The sequence below is a fragment of the Caloenas nicobarica genome, chromosome 8 (genome assembly GCF_036013445.1).
Source record: "Caloenas nicobarica isolate bCalNic1 chromosome 8, bCalNic1.hap1, whole genome shotgun sequence".
Taxonomy (NCBI): domain Eukaryota; kingdom Metazoa; phylum Chordata; class Aves; order Columbiformes; family Columbidae; genus Caloenas; species Caloenas nicobarica.
In genome coordinates this window covers 18,480,448-18,502,664 of record NC_088252.1, presented here as the reverse complement: position 1 = coordinate 18,502,664, position 22,217 = coordinate 18,480,448, and the positions used below count along the sequence as shown (strand labels likewise).

The following is a 22,217-nucleotide window of genomic DNA, read 5'->3' as shown; positions in this document are numbered from 1 at the left end:
CTTTAAAAATTAAGAAAGGTGTGGGGGACACCTAGAAATAAATCCTTAGAATGCCTACTAGAAAATAATTTCTCTAGCATGGATTCTTTTCACTGCATTCCCTATTTGATGATATAGGAGATTTAGAAATGGTTGATTTATAACCTCTTTTGTTTCTTGTATGAAGATCTGGCTGGTTTATCTCGGCGTTTGGTACCATACAATTTACCGTATTAAAAAACAAACAACTGAAACAAAACACGCAAACAACAACAAACCCCAACCAAACCAAAACAACAACAACAAACCAATAAAGTGTTGATTTCTGCAGCTAGCGTCTTATGGGTTGTATTGATCTTTCAGGGTCCTTTACATTTTTGAAGTATGTAAGAGAGTGAAACCTAAATTCAGAAGGGGGTTTCTGAGGTTTCCTGTAATGTATATATTTTATATTATTATTGGTTCCTTATTTGCCACCATGCAAATGGCAGCAGCTTAATTATTCTTCTGACATTGTTTGTACAGAAAATCAGTCCTCTTGATCTAGTCATTGATGTGTCTTACTGATGTTCCAGGAGGGATGCAGAGGAGGAACTGCAAAGAGATTTCTGGATGAGATGCACAAGTTAATTGTTGATGAGTTGAGATTTTATGATAACCGAAGTGAACTTTTGGGGAATGCTTGCCTGCAGGAGCAAGAGCAAGTGTGGCACCGCTGCATATGAATTATAGATGTGAAGTACAAAAAAATTAGTTTTGAATCCTTACCGAATACAACAAAAATTGCGGGTGTGATGAAGATAGGCGACTTTATGTGGCAAGTGCCCTCTTATTCTCGTTTCTCAATGTAATTACTTTAAGATTACTATAGTCCAGATACAATTTTGTGTTTTATTTAAATATTGAATGTTTGCTGGATTAGAACTAAATGATAAAGCTAAACTTAGAAAAACAAAACCTGAAGAAGATGCCTGCATCTTTTAATTATTGGTAATGCCTAAATATTGACCTCTGTATTTCTAATGTTGTGATCTGTGGTGTGTTCGTATAATCACTGGAAATAAGGCTGCAAAAATTGACTATTGCAAAATAGATAAGGCTTATAAATTGTGGATATTTGTCAATCTGATACATATTAAAATTCATTTAGAAAGCAGTACTTTATCAGGACAGGAGAAGGAGCAATTCCACCAGTCGAGAACTGGAGAACACAATTTGCAGGTGCTGTGCATTGTTCAGTGCCTGCACTTTTTCTTCCAAGTGCTGGTTTGGTTTCCCCAGCTGTGAAGATGAACGCGTAGAGGATATTACGAATCTCTCTCTTTTTCACTGTCAATCCTAGCACAAGCCCTGTCACGGCATCATCACTAGACTGGTGGCACGCAGCCTGGCCACCGCTCTGTGAGGACCCTCTCTTTTCGGCTCTGCCTGCCTGATGTTTTGGATGCTCAGAGATGGGCTCCCTCCCCATCACAGAACTTAAACCTGTGCTGTCAGCAGCACTTGGTCCCAGCGGTTTGGAGAGGTCCAGGCTCTACACACGCGATTTGGGGAGTTCATCTGCGTGCAGCACAGGGTGCATCGCCTCCCCTTACCCCTCCTGCTGCCCCCTTTACTGCACTGGGGCAGTTCTGTGCTCCTTGGGTTACATCTCCGCAGAATTTGCCTTTATCCTTTAACTACAGCTACGTTTTATTACTATCTTTGCTTAGCACATCCGGGCTTTTATTCACAGTTGTGAGCCCAGTGCCATCACAGTACCAATAATTGCAATAGATGCTGTCACTATATAAATTATATTTTGTTCAGCAGCATAGAAGTTACAGTTTTCTAGAAAACCAGCATCTTGGAGCCCCTGATCTGTCGCCTGGCTGTTAGAACAGAGTAGCTAAACTTCTCTAATGATTTGTGTGCCGCTCGCTGTTTCACCTCGGAAGGAGCCCTGACCACCTCAGGCTGTGGGTATGTCCTGCCAGGGTTTTCCTTGGATCAGTTTTCAATGACTTGTATCCAGAAATAGAGCAACAACCTATTGCGGTGTGCCTTTCCGACTCTACTTAAAGTATTTTTCTTTTGAAAGTATCAGACCGCCCTTTGAATATCGAGGATTATTGTAGATGTTTCTTTAAGGAGGTCTTTCAAGCCTTAAGTTATATCTTTGAGTACTTAATACCACAAGAAATGTCTGCTAGGCCCAGGGTGGATCAAAGTGAAAACAATTTAATCAACATGCAGAAGCCCTTGTTTCAAGTAATTGATTGTAATTTTGCTTTGGATTTAGAGAAATCAAATTTTGTCAAGAAAATAACTGTGCTGCAATCTATTAAAATGTTTGGTTTGCTACTAGCGTTGAGCTGTTGTAGTAAAACTGTTATTTCTTTTGCTAATCAGGCAGATTTACTATGCTTTTGTTAAAGCACATAACTTAAACAATCTGTATAAACGAAGGCTAAGTTTTCATGGCTTTTTATGAAGTTGCAAGCTGATAATAGTGTGTTTCTTATTTACTGTGTCAAACTGTATTTAGGTGAAAGTGGGTATCTAATGCACAAAATATTCACTTGTTTTTATGGTTGCAGTATACTGGTAAAGAGGGACTATTTATGAAAACTCTTGCGTTCAAAACTAGGATAAAAATACTATTTTGTAAGTAGTGAAATGATTTTGTTCTTCAGATTTCAGAATTCGGGGGGCTTGACCTCTAATAATTGGTGGATAAACTTCTCATCCTTGAATGTACTATGTACTGAAGGTAGTTGAACACAAACTGGTTGGGGTATTAAAAATAATTTCTGTGCCACTGTAAAAGCTTTCCACTTAACACTTTTAATAAATGCTCTTTTTGAATGCTATGCCTATGATTTCCAGTAGTCCCATCAGTGGTTTAGCTTGCTTTAAAACTTAATGTATTACTGGAATATTTCATTTGTCTAAAATTATTATAGTGGCTTATATCAGATTTAGGTATAGGTTGCCAAAATTTTAAATTGAATTTGAAATGAAAACTTAAACTCAACTTTAACAGGTGGTACATCTTTAGAGAACAGCCCAGCCTGGCTGGTGCTGCTCCTGCTGCCCTGGGCTCAGCTCTGCCAGGCCTGCGCCACAGCCTTGGACTAGCGCGGCTCAGTGGTCCCGGTGTGTAAAGCCCTGCTGAGAGCACCAAGTCGGGCTTTCCTGAGTGCATCGCCTCTGTGCGTGCTTTTGGGTCAGTCTGAAATACCAGTTTTAACTTCCGAACCTGTAAATAGTCCCGTGTGACACGATGCAGCCTTTCCATCAAGGAGCTTTCACCAGAAATGTGTCAGAGCACGTGCACCCTCTGTCCAACTCAGCCAGGTGGTTTAGGGCATCGGTGAGATTCCTGGATTTCTCCCTTTCGTATCTGGTTGATATTAACCAATGTCTTTTAATCTCAACCTTAAAATTATATGATCCAAGGCAAACTATATCGTTGCAAAAGCTTTGCTTTCTTAAGAGAATAATAGTCAGTGCACGTACCAAAGATGCTGCAGCGGGGTTTTGTTGTTGTCGAAACACAGCAAAGAATTTCAATTAAGAGCAACAGAAGCTACTTTTTTTTTTTTTAAAAATAGGAATTTTTGGCAAAGATGAAAAATTACTCTCTTAAAGAAAGGAAACAGAAGTGCTTCTGTGGTGTTCCCTCTTCTGTTCCCCGGTGCGGCGGTGGTGCCGGGCAGGAGCTGCAGCCCGACCGCAGAGCCGCCCTGTGCCGCTCCAGTGCTCTGTAGGAACCATCGTTTATTTGTGTTTTGGTCTAGTTGGTTGAAACAATAAACAGCAGGGTTTAAAATTTATTGTGTGGTATCTGTAGGGTTTATATTTTAATCTTTGTTAATTCTAAACATAATTAATACTGATAGCATAAAAGGCATCGATGTTCTGTATTCTTACAAGAATTTTTAAGTTCACTGCATCACTGTTTCTCAATTCTGTCTTTTTGGGTCTCTCTCCCCATGAATAACGCAGCTGCTTATCTCAGGCAGTGCCCGTACCTTTCCTTGGTGAGGGGTGTACTGGTAGCACTCCTGTGCACATCCAAATTGTGAGTAGCCGTAGGGAAATCCATCCAAATCTTGGTGATTTTATGCAGCTGGTGGGGCAATGGCAAGGGCAGTGCTGCAGCTATCTGTTGGGAGGCCTAGGAGATGTCTCCCCTTTAAACTTGATTTATATCGTTATTAGTTCATAGTTAGCAGTGAGAAATGGTTAATTGAAAAGACAAAAAAAAGCCCACGGGAGGGTTTGGGTGGAGTGCCTCAGATACGGCTGGTGAAATGACCTCACCAGGCCAAGTCTTCTAGTAACTAAGGATGAGCAGGCTATTTGGATCCTCAGTAGCATCTTTCTGGTTTGTTAGGCAAAAGAAATGCAAATGTTGCCTTTAAGATTTTGCAAATGCATCTCTCTTCCTAAAATATATCACGTGAGAGATTTTTATATGGGGAGTTACACGTGAAATCGAAGTCTCCTGTTTGCAATTTCATAATGTACTAACAAAAGCGAAAAGCTGAATCCTGAAGCTGAAACTGCAAGCCAAGAAATAAACCTCTACTTACGTTTCCCATCATATATGTGCATATACTGAGTTTCATTGTGCCATGTTGCTAGAATTCACATCCGTTTTCTTATCTTACTGCTTGTGGCTATATAGTGTGTGCTGGGACAGCAGAATTTTACGCGGTGATGGGAGGCTTTGTACATCACTTTCATACATGTATTACTGACACTTAACGCTATTGTTGCTTCTCTGGAGTGAAATATTTGCACCTCACCGTGGCTGGTTGCCTTCAGCCACACTCATCTTTGCCCTGTGGCTGGTCCGTGGAGCCGGTATCTTCAAAATTTGGTAAGAGTGTTTGGCATGTGTCATTCTGAGGACTGGCAATTGTCCCGGTCACTTAAGAGTTTTGTAGTAAAGTCTTTACCTACTGAAGTAGTAAAAATTAACTCTTCATATGCAGGCTTAAATAAATGAATGTAGTTACATATTTATTTTACTGTAATACTTCACAGGAGGATATCATTAGGAAGAAAAAGATAAAACTAGTAACGTGTTCTGAATCATCGCATTAACAAATTATTTAGTTAAAAACGCCACGAGGAAAATATCTTAACTTGACAAAAGAACAAATAGCGCTAATTGCTCTTGAACTTGGCTTGTTCAGTCTACAAACGTCTCTAGCAAAACAGTATCCTTTTCATTTTTGTGGGAGAGGGAGAGTCAGGGTGTGTGATGTGCACCAACGGCCCGCCACGTGTACAGTCCAGGAGGGTCACATGAGACTTCTCTGAAAAGGTATCAGAATCAGTCTAGTAGCAGTATTCCTCTGAGAATATGGCAAGTGGATTTATTTCTGGGTAAAGTTACTGTAAAAAAAAAATGCTATGTGTTAAATGGGCCAGAAGTACTAGTGTTCGAGACATTTTTGTAATTCCAAGATTTTGCGTGTTCCTTAGGCAGTGTTAAGTATGATAAGACAGAAGAAAAAGTCTGATAAATGATTGCAGCTGTACAGTGTCATGCAACTATATATATATATATTGAACCTTGTTTTTATCTGATCTGGTAAACAGTCTCTTCTAAAAGTGCAGCAGCTTGTAAACCTAGATTGTTGTTACTTGTGGGCTGATGCGAGATACATCATTATTGGGCTGTCAACTTCTATGCGTTTATTACACAGGGCTATATAAGTTCTGCGTATCTATTAGATAGTGCTAAATACATCACATTGGTCCATTTTAAAGTCCTGCCGCTGAGTTTGAAAAGCATGGCAAAAAAGCACGCTCAAAAAGCATGCTTAAAAAAAGAAGAGAAGGAAACCCTTGACTAGGTGTGACTAAAATAACATCTACAGTCTCTTCTGTTTGGAGACGAACCAGACCCCAATATTTGACATCGCTGACACTGAGGGGAAATACTTCTGCTGGGTGGAGTATTTTTGACAAACGTGTTTGTTTGATATTCCTCACCCGAGTATTTGTCAGTTGTTTCCTTGGTTAAAGAGCGTGTGTTAGCATGACCACAGAAGAAAGCAGCAAAATGTACAGGACTGCAGCTTGTTCTTCATCAATAAAAAGAACCAAGTATTTGCGTATTCAAACTGAAAATAGAGGCATAGCTGCCTTTTTAAAAATTAAAACCAGGCTAATCTGTGGATGCTTTATTAAATCTGTATCAGAGCGGTAAAAAACATATAAGGAGCAAGTAATTTCAGTGATGGTTGCTATCTAGCATATCTTAAGGTGTGGGCAAATTTTCTGTCTTTCACAAGTTGGATGTTTAAAGAAGTTTTTTTCCCAAAGACCAAGACTAAAGGACTTGAGTCTTTGTTACTTTCTCTGATCAGTCTAGTAGAGCACATTGATAAATATGAGTTGGCTTATTTTTCTTTAAAAAAGCCTCAAACTTGCCCTTTGCACAAAGTCCTGACATCAGTGGTGGAGAATTCGGCAGGCAGCCGCAGAGGCAGATTTCCGTAAATGAAATTCCCAAACGGTGAAGTCCTATCTTTAGCCTATTCTAGTTTGAACAGTGAGATTTACAAATGCACAGCCAATTTCAAATTCCTGGTGCGAAACAATCAAGATAAGAATAAAAAAATAAAGGGAAAAGCTCTGTAAGATCAAACGCTGTGTACTAGATGTCTCCTTAGGCAGAATTACTCCTTCGAGTCCTTACTACTCTTGTTTAAAATAACAGGAGCCCCATAGCATAGGCTGTTTCTTGTGACTCTTCTTCAGCTGCATTATTTTGTTTTGGGGAAGTTTTCCTAGTTATTTAAAATGTGTTTCCAGCTACACTGTCTTCAGTAGATTTCTCCAAAACTTACATATTTTATTGCCCTTGACTTTTGTTCCTGTTTAATTGTTGCATCTTTTTTCTTGGTCAGAAATGTTATTTAGATGTACCTGAGACCTGATCCATTAACAGCTTTCCAAGTTAGCAGGTAGACTTCCACGGAGATTAAAAAGACATTTAATGCAGAGGGTAGTAACTAGCTTTATTTTTGTAGCGATTTTGAAAATGATAAATAACATGCTTGACAAAACTCATTTTTTATGGGATGCATTCAGAGACTCTGAATTTAGTGTCAGTTCTTCAGAAAAGCTTAAAAAAGCTTAAATTCAAGTAATTCTTGATAGCGTTGACACATCCTTTACAGTTACTATTAGGACATACCTGTTACAGAGAAAAAAAGATGCTATTAACCCTGTTTACAGAGCGCTCTATGGAAGAATAGAAGAGAAAAAAAGAGTGAAAAGGTGAGACACTGAGAAGAGTATTAGTCAGATTACTGTGGAGGTAAGATTTAGAAGTTAATAGCTTCCTGAATTAAAAAACAATATGTAAGAAACTGAGTTCTGTTGTAGGTGGGAGCTTATGCTGATGAGCCCATATTGGCTGATGCTCTTTCAAAAATAGTCTTGAAATTTAGCGGTGGTATTTTAACATTTACCATGTTAGATGCTCAATTCTCCTTTTCACATTCCTAGATGAACAACTTTATAGATGAACACCTTGAAGAAGAATGTGTTAAATGCTTTATTTTTTTTGGTGGTATATGAGTGGTCCATAGAAATGTATCTGTATTACTGACCACTTTATCAAGATGGTAACACTAGAAAGATCAGAAAGGGCAGGAGGACTGGAAACACCATGGGACACTTGAGTTAATCCCATGCAAAATGTAGTTTAGAGACCGGGTAGCTGGTTTATGCAGCAACTGGTAGAGGAAGAGATACGACGTGGGAGTGGGGTGTAGTGAAGTCTGTGGGGGCAGGAGAGCCATGGTGAGGGTGAGGAGGGGTCAGAGGTTCCTTTTCTCTTCCAGGAATGGCAGGCTAATAAGAGGCAGATAGATAAAACTGTAAAGAAAGACACAAGATATTCTTTTTCTGAGCAGGGAGCAGACCTGTAAAACTGCTTACCAGAAGAGGCAGATGCTAAATGGTGATGTGACTGAACAAGTTAATGGAAAGTAATTCCTCTGAGGTTACTAAATACACAGAAACCAAAACAAAATTGCACTCTGAAAAGTCATCCGAGTTGAAAACAGCTGGAGGCGAGGAGGTTATTTAGGGATTTAGATCACGTTGGTGCTGTTTTCACTCTTCCTTTTGGCATCTGCCTTTCGGTCACTGCTGGAGAGGGCAATGGGCCGGGGAGCCCTTTGGCTGGGTCTGACGTGGCCACTCTTTGAGTCTCATTCAGGTCTCTTACAATTTTGTTTGGATAAAATCTTTTATCTTGCATGAAGGAGAATGCAAGGTGTGGGGGAACTGACATAAGCTTTTTTTTTTTTTTCACTTTTTTAGTTGTTTGCAAAGCAGCATAATAGGTTGTCTAATCACGCTTCCACTTGTTTCTGGGTTAAACACCCGCTATGTCTTGTTCTGTACATGTAACACATGAGTTCAAAGAGCCTATACATCGAGCTATACATCTGCACTGGCTGTAGGAAATTCAAAAGAAAATATTTGCAATGAAACAAAAATACTGGCCACTCATTTTGGTAATAGATGAGGTTTGCTTGGGTTTTTTGTACCCGTTTGCAATAAGGAGAAACATTTTCCTGCAGTAGGAAACCCCAACATAATTGAAATGTTAATTAGCATAATGAACAGCATTTTTGGAAAAAGCTTTTCTTTATTTCAGAATAGACCACCTAGGGTGGGAGGTACATCATTTAACAGTTTGACTGTATACATGTGGATAAGCCCCACTTTACAGTTTATGACAGACTTGAATAAGGGCACTGTTAGGTGGTTATGAATTAATCAAAGCCCCGTGACAGTCTTTATATGAGGCCTCTCTACTATGGCTTCATTTCCTGCGACTCATCAAATCCTTTGAACATGCTGTCATTGATGAATCAAATAGATTTGTTTTCCTTGATCATACTTAGGTCTGCTTGTTAAAAAACTAGGTAAAGAACAAGTGGCATGATTAGATTAGTCTAATGGTGCTGTTGATTAATGACTTTAATCCATTTATTTAATAAATGCTATTCTCCTTGGCCATACTGCTAAAGTAAATATTTTGCTATATTTATGTGTGCTGTAGGCTGCTTATTCTGTGGAACAGGTTTCGGTGTCTCTTCCTCCATCTATAAGTCTAATACCGGTGCAAGTATTTCCCTATTCAATCGGTGTGACAGAGAAACATAGTTACTCAGCTTTGGTATCTAAATGGTTTGAAAAGACAACGGAATATTTTTTAATGCAGTTAGTGTCTGTGTTATGTCTGGTTTGACTCACATTACCTAGTACATCGTTCTGTGTTTGCTGTGAGATTTCTGCGCTGGGATCCCCATCATCATCCAACTCACCAGGCACCCCTTGGAAACCGAGGTGTATGTTGATGATGGAGCTATAGGGCAGTGCTGTTCCTGCATTTCTTCCCTTTCAGCGTTGTCTCCGAGGTCTCCCCATGCTGTGGCAGGTAGGTGTTGGCTGGGATGTGACTTGAGAATAAAACTAAACCAAAGCCTTTAGGTGAGCTACACACACCTTCTGAGCTGTTCTGGATGAGAGGCGGCTTATTTGGGAACGAGTGTGTTGTCCTGCTGGCCTCCAGGGTTTTTTTGCCCCTGCTACAAGGGTGACTTTACCTACTTGTGGAGCAGGAAAGCTTTCCACATTAATGAGTGTGGCACGGTCGTTTTTCCTATACCCTCATCTGCAATTTGTCACAGTTCAGTAGCTGCTGTGTTAGAATGAGTTGTCCTTTTAGCAGGGATGGCTGGACAGCCAGTGCATGAACAACAGCAGCTCTCTCCGGGTAGGTTTTAACTCTTCGTGAGCCAGAGCCCTCATATAATGCTGCAAAATTCCCCACTGGAGAAAAATGATGGGAGCCTGGGAAGGGCAGAGGCAGCAGGATTTGTAGGAAAGATGATACTGTGTACTGGTGGTAGGGTGTAGAGGTTTGAAAAAGGGCAAAATTCCTAGTGTGTTGCTTAGTCTTGGGCAACTTCAACTGCTGCTTAATCACAGGCTTTACCTGTAAAAAAAGAACTTAATCTGTAGGTTATTTGTGGGAAAATACGACCAAGACACTGAATTTTTATAGAAGGGTGGTGCTACTGCTCGCGTACGTTATGCACCATCACTCAGTTTTGAAAAATTCCTGGGGAAATGAGGGGACTGAAAGCAAAAGTGCAGCAGCTTTTGATGAGCAGTATTTTGGGGAGAAAAAAAAAGAAAAAAAATTTCCTTGGTATGTTTAATGGCTGATGTTAGGGCAGTCAGTGTTACCTTTTTTGGCAGCGCGAGACGCTTACGTTTTTCTCTGGCTTTGCACAAAATAATAATACTAATTTTAGGAAGAATCCGGAATGCATTATGAACACCTTGTTTTAGGGGAGCTGCATCTGAGCAACATCTGGAGTATATGAGCTGGAGCTCCACCACAAACTTTACTTTTAACCTCTGGTCTGACTCTTAAGTTTTCAACAAAATGTTTTCATACCTATGGATTTTTTCAAGTGCTTTCGAGTATTAAAAGTAACTCACAATTTTGAGGGCAATGTTAAAAGGGTTCTTGGATCGCAATTCTTCAGACTGCACCATGACTTCTACATACCCTGTATTACAAGTAAGGTGGATTTTAGAACATTTTGTTACAAATCTGTTTTTAAACCTGATGCCTTGGGCACATATCCTGCAGAAGGCAGAGGGAAGGCAACCAGCCTTCCAAGCGTGTTCTCGGATAGTGAGAGCGCTGCAACTTCAACACCACGGGGTGTACTCGGTGTTCAGGGTCAGTGGCCACCACGGGACTTCCTGAGCCCGTTGACGTCAAGCTGTCTGCGAACACCGCGACTCGCAGCAGAACCCGAGTCCCGCTGCATCGGCTGCGTGTCCCAAGCAGCTGGTTAGCTGGGCTCAACAAAAATGTAGACGGAGCTTTTACCCCGAAAGTATGTCCCGTTTGACTTCCAGTTGCCGAAAAAAGTAAAGGTGATAGTGGTGCCGATATTGAGGGAAACACAGACAGAGCTTGAATGGTGGTTACATTCATTAGGGTTGAAAATAATACAATATTGCCACGTCCTCTTGTTATTTTTGGAGATTTCCTTATTTAAACAGTTTGAGCCCAGTTCCAAATGTGGTATCTACTTAAAACATGTATTGCAGCTCCCAAAGCATGGCATATTTGAGAAAAAAATTCAGTGAATTCAATAAATCAAGCTCTTCAAGAAACATACACAGTTGTGCTTTTGCCCTACTGTAACAATTTCTGATGCGTGCCATAATCTGGACTGGTTCTTCTGCTAGGCCACTGTTAATCCCAAGGCAGAGGAGGATCTTGTCCTGAGTATCTAAAACACAGGCAAGGCAGACAGCGCTAGCAGAAGCAGGGAGAGGGAAGGAGGTATTTTTCCAATGAAAACAGTTTGAGCTTTGTTCCATATCTTTAAATTGGAGGCCAATTTAAGAGTTGGCTCAGTGGCCTTTAAATGGTACACATCAGATTTACTTATTTATAAACAAGGTGGGTTGTTTTTTTTTTTTTTTCTCATTCTAATTTGAAGTGAGTCTGCTGAGAGGAGCCAGTTTGATAGGCTGTTATTCTCAGTCATTTTGCTAATGAGTCTTGCAATGATGAATTCAATTTTAAAACTCAGTTCTAGAGTAAAACCACAAAAACTTACCAGTGAGTCAGCGTGTCTACTATTTTCAGAAACAAACACGCAACACGAACTGTAAACTACCTTGAATTTACACAGGTGGGCCCCGTTCTCGCTGCAATGGTCTCTAAGGTGGGATTTGGTGACTGTTCTAGTGGCCGCAGTCCCTTCATGTGACACTCAGTGCTTTGAGTAATAGCTGTTTATACTCTTTCCCAGTCTAGACTGGATTTAACTTCCTTCTCCAGGATCTTTTAACTTTCAGTTTATGTGAATTGGGTTACTTACTAATGACTTTGATGTAAATGCCTTGCAAGCGAGGCCGTGCTGCAGCACAGCTCACCCCCCCGCTTCCCCAGCGGTGCAGGCTAATTGGTATTGACAAGATTACTCTTGCGCGTTATGTGTTTTTAATAGAGCTGGCTAAGATGGTTTCCTCTCCAGCAGTTTAACTTCCTTTCCTTTCAGTGGGCTATAAGCTATCTTCTGTAATTGCTTCCATTTTTGACTTTTATAGAAATTGGTGTTTAAACTTGTGTATAGCTGCTACAGTGTTCTTTTGCTGTGGTCCGACTTCTCCCTTGTTTCGCACTGTGCAGTAAATCCTGTTTCTGTGCACTTTTGAACGACGGTTCCTATATCTGGATGGTCTCTTCTCTAGAATAGTGTTGTCTGCTTACCCTGTTCTTATTCTTAATCCCCTTAGACATCCTGTTCTAATAGTCGCTTCATAGATGCCCATAGACATACAGGTGTTTGGTATATCAAAGCGTATTGCTGATGTGATATGAATATTTATGTTAAGCATTTTTTCTTTTAAACATCCAGAAAGTTAGCTTGCATCAGGTTTTTTTCCATATTTCTGACGAAATAAAGGCCTAAAGACAGAACACAGATCAGGAAATCAAGATTTCTTAATTGGCAGAGAAGAGCTGTTTCAGAGAGAGTTTAGGAATACAGGTGGATGTATCTCTGGGCGGGTCTTGGGTGCTTTGAGGGTTCCATGTTGAGGCTTCTTGTGAAACACTGTCGGTGATCCCGGTCCATCCAAGCACCATCCTGTGCTGGGCGCCCCGAGGGGAGCTGGGCTGCAGGTTGAGTGTGGTATTTTGTCGCTAGGAACCCTATTGCTACCAACTAGGTGCAGGTAGTGGCAGTTTTTATGTTTTGTGTGTGGCCCTGATTATTCCCCCCTCCTCCCCCCCAATAAGTATTTGTTTCTCTTCAATTTTTTGAGTTGTCTCAGTTCAGCTTCTCTGCTAGATCTGAAAAGCAGATATTAGTGCAGAAGTACTGAATTGTTTAAAAAAAAATGCTGTACGTCACTGTGGAACTGTGATTAAAAGAAATAACTTTGATTTTCTCTATTTATGATGCAAGCATGGCAGTGGTAGAATCACCCCTGGTTTTGTGTATGCCTATTAACCAAATGAAAGGAAGGATTCAATGGAGTGATTAGTTTTCAATTTAGGCTTTTAAAACTATTGTCTGATGCTTTCTGCAGCCTAGTTACTGAAGGAAATATCCAGGATTTAGCTATTTTTAATTCTGTTTTGATTGGGACACTCTTTCCAGATAGCGAATCCAGATAAAAGCAGGATATTCGAGGAGAATTTAGAAGAAAAGAAACTGTGTCCTTAGAAGGCTTTTGTAATTCACAAAGCACAACATCTAATGACTAAATTTGTTGTTAAAGCTCAAATAGCACCAAAATCTCAGAAAGTAGTATAAACACTGTGATCCTAAGAGGATTAGAAGAAAAACAGGAGCACACAAGTTCACATGAGGAATAGAAGCGATTCAAAGCTCACGCAGAACACGTTGTTTTAGCTGTAGCCTGAACCCAGTGTAATTCCTTGTGTAATGGATGAGTAGGAGAAAATAGCATAAATGATGGTTAAACATTTTTGCCTATGGCTTTTGAGAAGTCCTTGTTTTGAACTGATTATGTTGGGAAATAGGTAAGGAATAATTTGTGTACATCCGTGCTATGTGTTTATCACCAGATTTGTCGCTGTGCGGTGCCACAGTTGTTTTCATCTGTGGTTTCGTCTTTGTACCACACGATTATTACTCAGTTGATAACAGCAGCCCAATCTGTCCTGGTGGCGTGGATTGGTATTTGCTTTTTTGGTAGCTGGTTTGGTGTGTTAGTTTTGGCTCTGCAGGTGGGAACTGCCTGCCTGGTGCAGCCTGTTTGCCGGGCCCTTTTCTCCAGCTCTGCGTGCAGGCAGCTCTCGGGAGTTTGTGCCTTCGGGCGTTCCAGCCGGATGGATGCTCTTCCCGAGATGATGATGCTGGGTGTTGTTCCGAGCGTTTGGGCTCGGTGTCACGGCAGGGAGGGCACAGGCATCAGGTGTGTCATTCTTGGGGAGAAAAACCCGGTGTGGGCAAAGCTGGTGGGAGCAGGTTGGTACCCATGCAGCAAAGCCTGTTCTCTTTTCAAGTCGAGGGGAGTGTTATACAGTCGATGCTGAAGGCATTAGTGGTGAACCCCCAGCCTCTCAGAGAAGAAGGATCCAAATGCACAAGCTGTTGTGCCTCCGCCAGGTGTGCTTTGTCAACTTCAAGGCCATCTGGTGGATTGTTTTTAAGTGTCATATAGTGCAGCTGTTACTACACTTGGTCACCTGTTTAAATCACTGCAACAGGTTGGTATATAAAGGTGAGACGTTGTCTAAAATCAATAAGTTATAGCTGTCACCTACCTGCATTGTTTCAAGATATGTGTCAAATGACAAAATCCGATTGGATAAATTTGGAAAGAAAAAAGCTGCTGATGAGGCATTTGTACTTAGTGCTTGATTCTGAAGAAGGACATTGCCGAGTTTTCTAAATATTTACATGTCATTTCAAGCGCTCTTATTTTAAACTGGAACCTACAACCAATTAATATGAGTGAGGAAGGAAGCAGAGTCAGTGAACCCTTTCTTTTCTCATTCTCTGCTCTCCTGAGTCTTTGCTTCCAGCTTCTTTCCGTGTCACTGCCCTGTTTAGATACAAAGCGAAGGACAAGAAGCCGCTTCCACGGATCAGACAGAGAGGTTCCCCTCTCTGGCTTCAATGATAACTACAGCACTCAGAAGATTGCACAGGGGCAAAGGGGTGTTGGAAGGAGACAGTTTGGGCAGTGTATGCTGAAGAAAGCCTTTTTTCATTGAAGGAAATGGTTTATGTTTGTGCAATCATCCTTTTATTTATGTTTGCTGTGTTCCTTCCCAAATGAAATAACCCAAACCAAGTGGCACACTCAGAACCGGGCAGCAGAGCCCCTCTCTGCCCTTCTCTGCACACAGCTGTCGTAAGGATTCAGTCTGCTCTCAAAAGAAGAGCGCAAATATTGGCTGGTTGGTGTGTTGTTCTGTTTTTAAGGAAGACTCTTGTTATAAGCAAGTACTGTTTGTTTATGGGGTCTGCTGAGCCAGGTGATAAAGCTTTCTCTTCTCTGCTGGTCTGCAGCTCCGGCTGGGGAAAAAACAAACTTTCTGAGTAGCTCCACATAGGAAACCATGTCACTTGAGGAGTGGAGTTTTCCTCAGCCTATTTACATAGTTTCCGTGGCACCAGTACAAGTAAGCAAGGGAACAAGAGCATGTTTGCAAATTCTTTCAATTCCTAGCATTCCAGCATTCTTCAGCATCCTCTGCAGTGCTTCTCGCTTGTGCTGGGAAGGTTACGTTTCTGTCTGCCTTGGGATTGAGGTGTTCTAAGAATAAAATAAGCCCAACTTTTGCAGCTCTTTTTATCCAGCTGGGTCCAAAACTGGCTTTATAATAAGGCATTTCCTACTGGTTGAGCTTGAAAATGGCACACAAGAACTTTGTGTTGATCATGAGGCCTGAAAGCCGTAGTTATTCTTTACTCATAGTGAAAGTTTTTGAACACAGTGTACAGGTGCTTTGTAAATAGTTTAATCTAAAAATAGTCAGATAATGCTTTCAGTCACCAATGTCCATCTGTCCTCCTTCTTGCTCTTTGAGTGGACAACTAAATATTTCCGAACAAAAAAAGTAGTTTGGCAAGTATTTGTATGGAGAGCAAACACTCACAGACATTAGTGTGAATAAAGATTGTTTGTTGTTAATAAGTAAAAATAGATATTACTGTGCATGGAGTTGGACATCAAAACGTGTTTGCTTATAGTTAACTGTTTTATTGTTAAATGCACAAAATTATTATTTATACATAAAGAAAATTACTAAAAGGTAGGAGAGAGCATGGATATTTTAGATTTATATTTTTGTTCAGTTTTTGAGGATGGGAAAGAATTCTCTTGAATATTGCACTAGGAAGAATTCTATTATGTACCTGTTGTTGAATTTTTATTTTATTATTTTTTTTAATTACTGAAGTCACTGCAGGGGTTGGTAACTATCTGGGTGCATGGGCACACCTCTGTACATAAATGGAGTTATTTAGTGCAATATGTGTGAGGAAAACAGATTTTTTTTTTTTTTTTTTTTTTTTTTTTACTGCTTTTCAATGACTGGCACCATTTTGGAAGTGAAACTGCTGAAATGTTGATTTTTATTGGTGTGTTTAGAAATCAGTAGCTGAGGTTTATTTCCAGAAGAAACCTGGCATGGGCAGAAGATACAGTACGCTGCCTCCTTTGCCTGGTTAACTTCCCAAAGCCTTTTCTGGAGAGCTAAGGCAAAATCCAGACATCAGGATTTGAATGCATGGGTGCTTTGGTTTGTGTACACTCCTGCTGAATGAGTGCGACTACATAGAGGTCTAGTGGTATAACTGTTCATTCAACGGGCTTATTCGTTCCAAGGTCTGTGTTTCAGCTCCCCGCAGGAGCGGTTGATGTGGGGTGGGTAGTGACAGGACATATGCAAAACCCGGCTCTGCGTCGTTCTCTGTGCCTGATCGCGGCTGCTCGGGCTCCTGTGCAAATTCAGTGGGAAACACTCAGCTCCCTGAACAGGGCAGCTGCAGGAGCCGTGAAGGCCCATACTTGATAATATTTTACTCTGTTGACACCACTGTTTTCAAAATAATAAATGCTAACGTTTCCTATTTTGTCTCCTTCCTTGTCAGCATCACTCTTCTGCGGCAAGAGGCACGTGAAAGGAAAACTTCTGCATATCAATGCACTGCCAATGGTAAGTACCTTTTGAACTGACTGAAGGTGGTGTGGTTCCTTCCTGCAGATAGACCGTAAGCTGTCTTGTATTGTAAACAGCAGTTTTAGAATAACTACTTTTTAGTACACAGGTGGATTATTTTAATTTTTGAAGAAACATCTAGACCATTATTCCGTTTGACAGTAATATTACAATTGTATCTGGATTTTAACTTGTGAAAAGTAGGCAAGGGTGTTAATTTTGAAGCAAGAAGTGTGACTTGACAATAGCGCAGCTTATCCTGTGGGTAAGTGGTTTTGTTTCCTCTTCTGGCTAAAAGCCTGTTTGGGGCGAGCTGGAGCTGAGCCGAGTCCCCGGTTGCCCTCACGTGGGTGCTCTCTGCAGTTTGTTTCGGTACTAACAGCTTCTCCTGTAAAAAACCTGTGCAGTGCCGGGTGTATTTTGCTTCAGAACATTTGACAGCATAAAACTAATGAAGTTAAAATCTTGGTTCCTACAGAAAGGGGCTTGGTTGATGTGATCTCAACCCATCTCTGGAATGTTACTCAGTGTCACAGACTACTGGAAGTTTTTATTTGCAGGCTGTCTTTATGGTTTACTTGTGCTTTCTGATAGTTGTCCTGATGGAAAGCAGACGTGAGGTCTGAAGAGAAGGACTGGAACTTGCTGCTTCAGCTTTGGACAAATAATCTTTCTTCAGCAGTTTTGGTATCTTGTGTTGTCACAGTTGAGGTGTACTATGTGAATGGTTATTGCAGCCTTAGCCTTAAGAAATAAATGCATAAAGTGCCAGCCCGAGTTTTGTTTTTCAAGCATCTCTAGATCGTTGCGCTAAGTAGAGAGGTAAAAGGATAATATTTCTAACGACCAGCTTTGAAAACTCGATTTGGCATCTGAGAGCTGAGCTGGGTTCATTTGGTTTGCATGTGGGTATGGATCTAAAGAATATGGAAGTGAATTATAGCCTCTCTTACCCCTTTGCAACTGCTGCCTTTGCCCTGGGAGCAAAACTACACTCCAGGAGGGTTCGCTTGGATGTAACTGCTTTACCTTGGAACCTCGTACGTGATTCTGTTGACTGTCGACGACATCATGGGGTGAAGTGTAATGCAGCATACATTTGGCACTAAGTAAAGCAAATATAACTCTGAAATCAGAAGATCTGCACCAAATGTGTATCTCATTTAGCAGACTGGTGTTTAAGCTCAGACTTGATATGTGTAAAGTTTATACTGATTTAGGATGAATTTCTACTGGTGGGAATGGATTTGTTGAGTGAGATGGTGTCGTTTTTACCTGGTCACTTGGCCTGGTCTTTTAACTTTCCCAAACTGAAACTAGCAGTGCTCTCAGCCTTTTCTATTAGTGTGAAGTTTTCGTTGTTGTTAACTTTTTTCCAACAAAAAGCTTCTCTGATTTCTTTTTATTTTGTATTAGTCGAGCATGTTTTTAGTTATGATTTGAAATACATGTCTGTATTACTGCTTCTCTTAAAACCACGACTCTTTCCATATCAACATAGTCCTTATACTTCATAAAATTTTAAAATACGGAGAGACTATACTTGAAATGTTATTGCATTTGGTCCTAATTTTCCCCCTACAAATTATATTAGAAATTCAGAATTGCATAGTCTCAAGGGCGTGCTAGTTGTTACAGTGATCATAAAACATACTCAACTGTTACTTTGTAGTGAAGTGAAATATTCCCCACTCTTTTCTTTAAGGGCGGCTTTTGTGCTTTAAGTTGTTATATTTTATTATTCTATAGATTTCTAAACGATTATTCATCTCTCAACTAACTTTGAAACAGTTTGAACGTAAACTTAAGAGACAAGCTAGACACATTCTTCATCATACCCATAGGAATCATAGCTTATTCTAGTTTAGGGTAAAAAAGACTTTTGTAGGTTTGGGTCATGTTGTTTTTCTCTCTGATGTTTGTAGACAAAGAATGGGCCAGAGGTTGACCTTAAAAGAGCCGTTTGTGTTCTTCTCCCAGACCGTATTTGGATTAACTTGGCTACCCATGTTCAATACATACATTTCAATCAGAAATACATTTCTGGTTCCCTTGAGAAATTATACTTGCATTTTCCATCAGGTTTTTGTAATCATGATTGTCAGTTCCATTTCTTAGTACTCAAAAAACCAAAAAAAACAAAACCCCACCCAGAATAAAAGGCAAAACTCTGAAGTTACACATCCTCTTTTGTTCTTTCTTTACTTTTCTATTTTAAAGGTAATTAAAAGATGCTTATTTTTTGCATCATATATGAAACATTAACTGATAACTAAATAGGGTAAAATGTCAGTTACTCCTTAAAAACATATTGGAATTGTTGGCAATTTTTTACAAAATGAAATTTTTATACGGTGATATAGCGTGCTAAAGGAGAATACGGCTGTGTTCAGTTGCTCTAAGTTCTCCTTCCCATTCTGCCAGTCACCTGTAATTGTTCCTCAGTCTCAAAAGGAAAGATGCAAAGGCTTAACAAAAAAGGCCTGTTAAATGAAGGAAAATTAGTGTATAATGATACTTTTTCTAGGATTTTGAAGGTTCATTTAGAGGCTCATAACTGGGTACTAAATCCACAGTCACAAGGACTAATGAATGTGTTGGAAATAAAAATGGAAAGTCCTGGACCTTTGCCCTTACACAAAAGATCACGTCAGGTTTTCCGCAAAGTCTTTAGCAAGATAATTTTCTGATGTGATGGAGCAGGTAGCTTGAGAGAGATTTTTCTGTCGTACTTTGAAAGGCTTCTCTTGCAAGTTTTAGAAGGAAAAACAGTTTGCCTTTCTGTCTTCTACAAGTCACTGAAGCAGGTCTGCGTTTGTGTGGGTGTGTACGTGCATAAATATGTGTGGCTGTATATGAGTGTGCTTGAGTGTGCATATGTCTATATACATATATATGTATATCTACAGATATAAAAAGGAGTGTGCAAAAACCGGGAACTTACAGAAAGCTGGGAAGCATCAGTTTGTGAGTATCATACAACAGCTTGCTGTGACGGATTTAATGTCACAGGAAGTAACCAAAAAGGGCTATGAAAGAATTGAGCAAGCAAGACAATGTGGTGACCTTTTAAGAGGCGCCCTGAAAAACACTGTGCTTGGGTTCTTGGCTCCATCTTTTACTATGTGTTTATTTTGAGAAAGATCAACACGCTGCTCAGTTAAAGAGGTCTCCCTGCAGAATGGAATAGAGGATATTATCATTTATTACAAGCTGACACCAGTGAAGTCTGAGGATAGGCAGTGAGCACGAAGTTACTTCATCTCCAGAAGAGCAGGGTCGTCAACAGCAAAGCCATGTCCTCATAGTCTCTTGAGGGGAATACAACGTAGGTGTTTTAAATCCATTATTTTCAATGCTGCCTACTTTTAGGTGAATATATCGTACTGCTTTTGAAAGTGTAACAGGCCCACTATGTGTTTCATCAACTGTTCTTACGCGTAAGATGCTCGTTATAGGAGAACAACTCTGCAGGCACGAAGTCTCTTGGGCCAGGAAATTCCATGGGTGCAACACTTCAGTGTGATTACCTGCCCAGCAGATTTAGCCCAGGAATGGCAGGACTGGTTGGAGGAGCTGGGGAGGATGAAGAAGTCACTCCAAAGAAAAAGGCATTCCGTGAAGGGGTTGGAACATGTCTGCAAAAACTTCCGCAAGACTGCAGCAGGACTTATTCTCCGAACCCTTTTGTGGTGCCTTCTGTAGTGTCATCCTGTGACCTCACCACTCCTTAGAACACAGCTGAAGGAATAAATGAATACAACTGTTAATTAGCTTATGGTTCCACGACAGCTAAACCCATATAAATTTTGGTCTGCCTGCCAGGTTAGTCTTCTGCCAGTCTCTATGTTGAAGTGGTTTCATGCAGAGGAAGACAAGCGAGGGAGGAGCTGGGTTTGGCGTGGAAGCCCCTGCCTCGCCAGCACCTGCTGAGGACGGCGGCAGGTCCATGCCACCAGCCCCGGGGTTTGCGCTGGAATTCCAAAATTGACTTTGTTTCAACAGGAGCTGAATGTCGTCTCACAGCTATAAGTATATACGAAAGAAGATCTGCGGGTGAGCAGACCTTTGAAAGATGGTAGAGCTGGAGGTTGGTTTTCATTACTCTGAGAAGAGGGACCCCTGCTTTCAGGACTTTTGTGAAACTTGGCAGTACTTATAATGTTGTCTACAAAAGACACGAATAGTTGCTTCAAAATAAATAACCCTGCAGGTATAACGCCCTTATTCTTTGAATACAGACGCACTTGCAGACATGTAACTTCACGCGTAGGAATAGTTCTTTTGAGATATAAATAAGGAGCGCTCAGATGTGTAAAGCTAACAAAACTTGAAAGTGTTTCTAATGGTAGGGCCTAAAAGTGCTCATGAAATTTATTTTTGAGGCTGTTGTACAGTTTGTGGAGTACAACTTTAAAATGAAAAAAAAGAAAGTATTTCTAGCAGTTTCAGAAAAAGTCCAAGCTGAGTGACAACATGGAATTTTGGACTATTCTGCTCCTTCTAAAATCGATGGATGCTATTATAAATGAAGGTGAAGCGTGATGTATTTTGTCTGATAATTGGTTACAGCTGAACAATTATATTTCAGAGTGTTCATCCATAAATTCTATTTATTGGATCAGCATGAATTAGCTGATCTAGGGGTGTACGTGTTGAAGAGAAGTGCTAATAATATGGTACAAAAGAACACCTGTGTGGTGTGGTAGGGCGCATACTGTGATAAGTATTAAAAATTTTATGTACTGCTGCATTCTGATCCATTTTTAGAAGAGTTTTTTAGTTTTCTGTTTCTTTACAGGAAGCAAGTTAAAACACACTAGTAAGATCTCTTTCTGATTCAAAGGGAAAACACCCCTTGCCTCCTTTTTCTACCGTTAAAGTTCGCTGCGGAATGAATTGACCGAAAGGGAAACTGCTGTCCTTAAAATTTAAGTGGTGGCTCTATTTTGAAGTAGCATTTGTCAGAGAACTTTCTCTGCTGATTCTCTAAGCACTTTACAGTTCAGAAATAAGCTTTGACTAAGAATTCTCGGCAGAATCATAAATATGTAATTATCTGAGCAGCCAGGATATTTAGCCCCTGGCAGTTGCCCAGTGCCGTGCGATCACTGAGCAAAGGGAACTGGGCCAGTATCTCAAACTGGGGGAACATCCTCTAAACCAGGATGAGAGCCATCGCTGTTCCTTGCCTATTGCCATTCCGAGGTTTTAAATCTTAAATGTACCTGAAAAGAGACTGTTTCTACTGCAATAGGTTGTCTTATGTTACAGCTTTTTTAGTCTGTGGGGTTTTTTGTGTTTCTTGTTTTCCTTGTTGTCTTCCCCTTCTTTCACCTCCCTTGCATTGGGTATTTCTGTCTTTAGCACTTTATGCTGGTTTTGGTTCAGTAGTTAATAGCAGCAGTAGTAGTGCAGCTAGCATTGGATTATCTCTTATTTGATCAGCACACCATCTGCTTTAGGG

General features: G+C 40.5%; 1 protein-coding gene across 4 annotated transcripts in view; it reads left to right on the top strand.

Moving 5' to 3' along the window:
* The window catches only part of TBL1XR1 (TBL1X/Y related 1), a 115,812-nt gene that overhangs the window by 33,190 nt on the left and 60,405 nt on the right, over window positions 1–22,217 (top strand). For all 4 annotated transcript variants that reach the window (XM_065640041.1, XM_065640040.1, XM_065640043.1 and 1 more), the window contains exon 2: window positions 16,683–16,747. The gene's annotated coding sequence lies outside the window, so the exon portion shown is untranslated. The remainder of the gene's footprint in view (window positions 1–16,682; window positions 16,748–22,217) is intronic.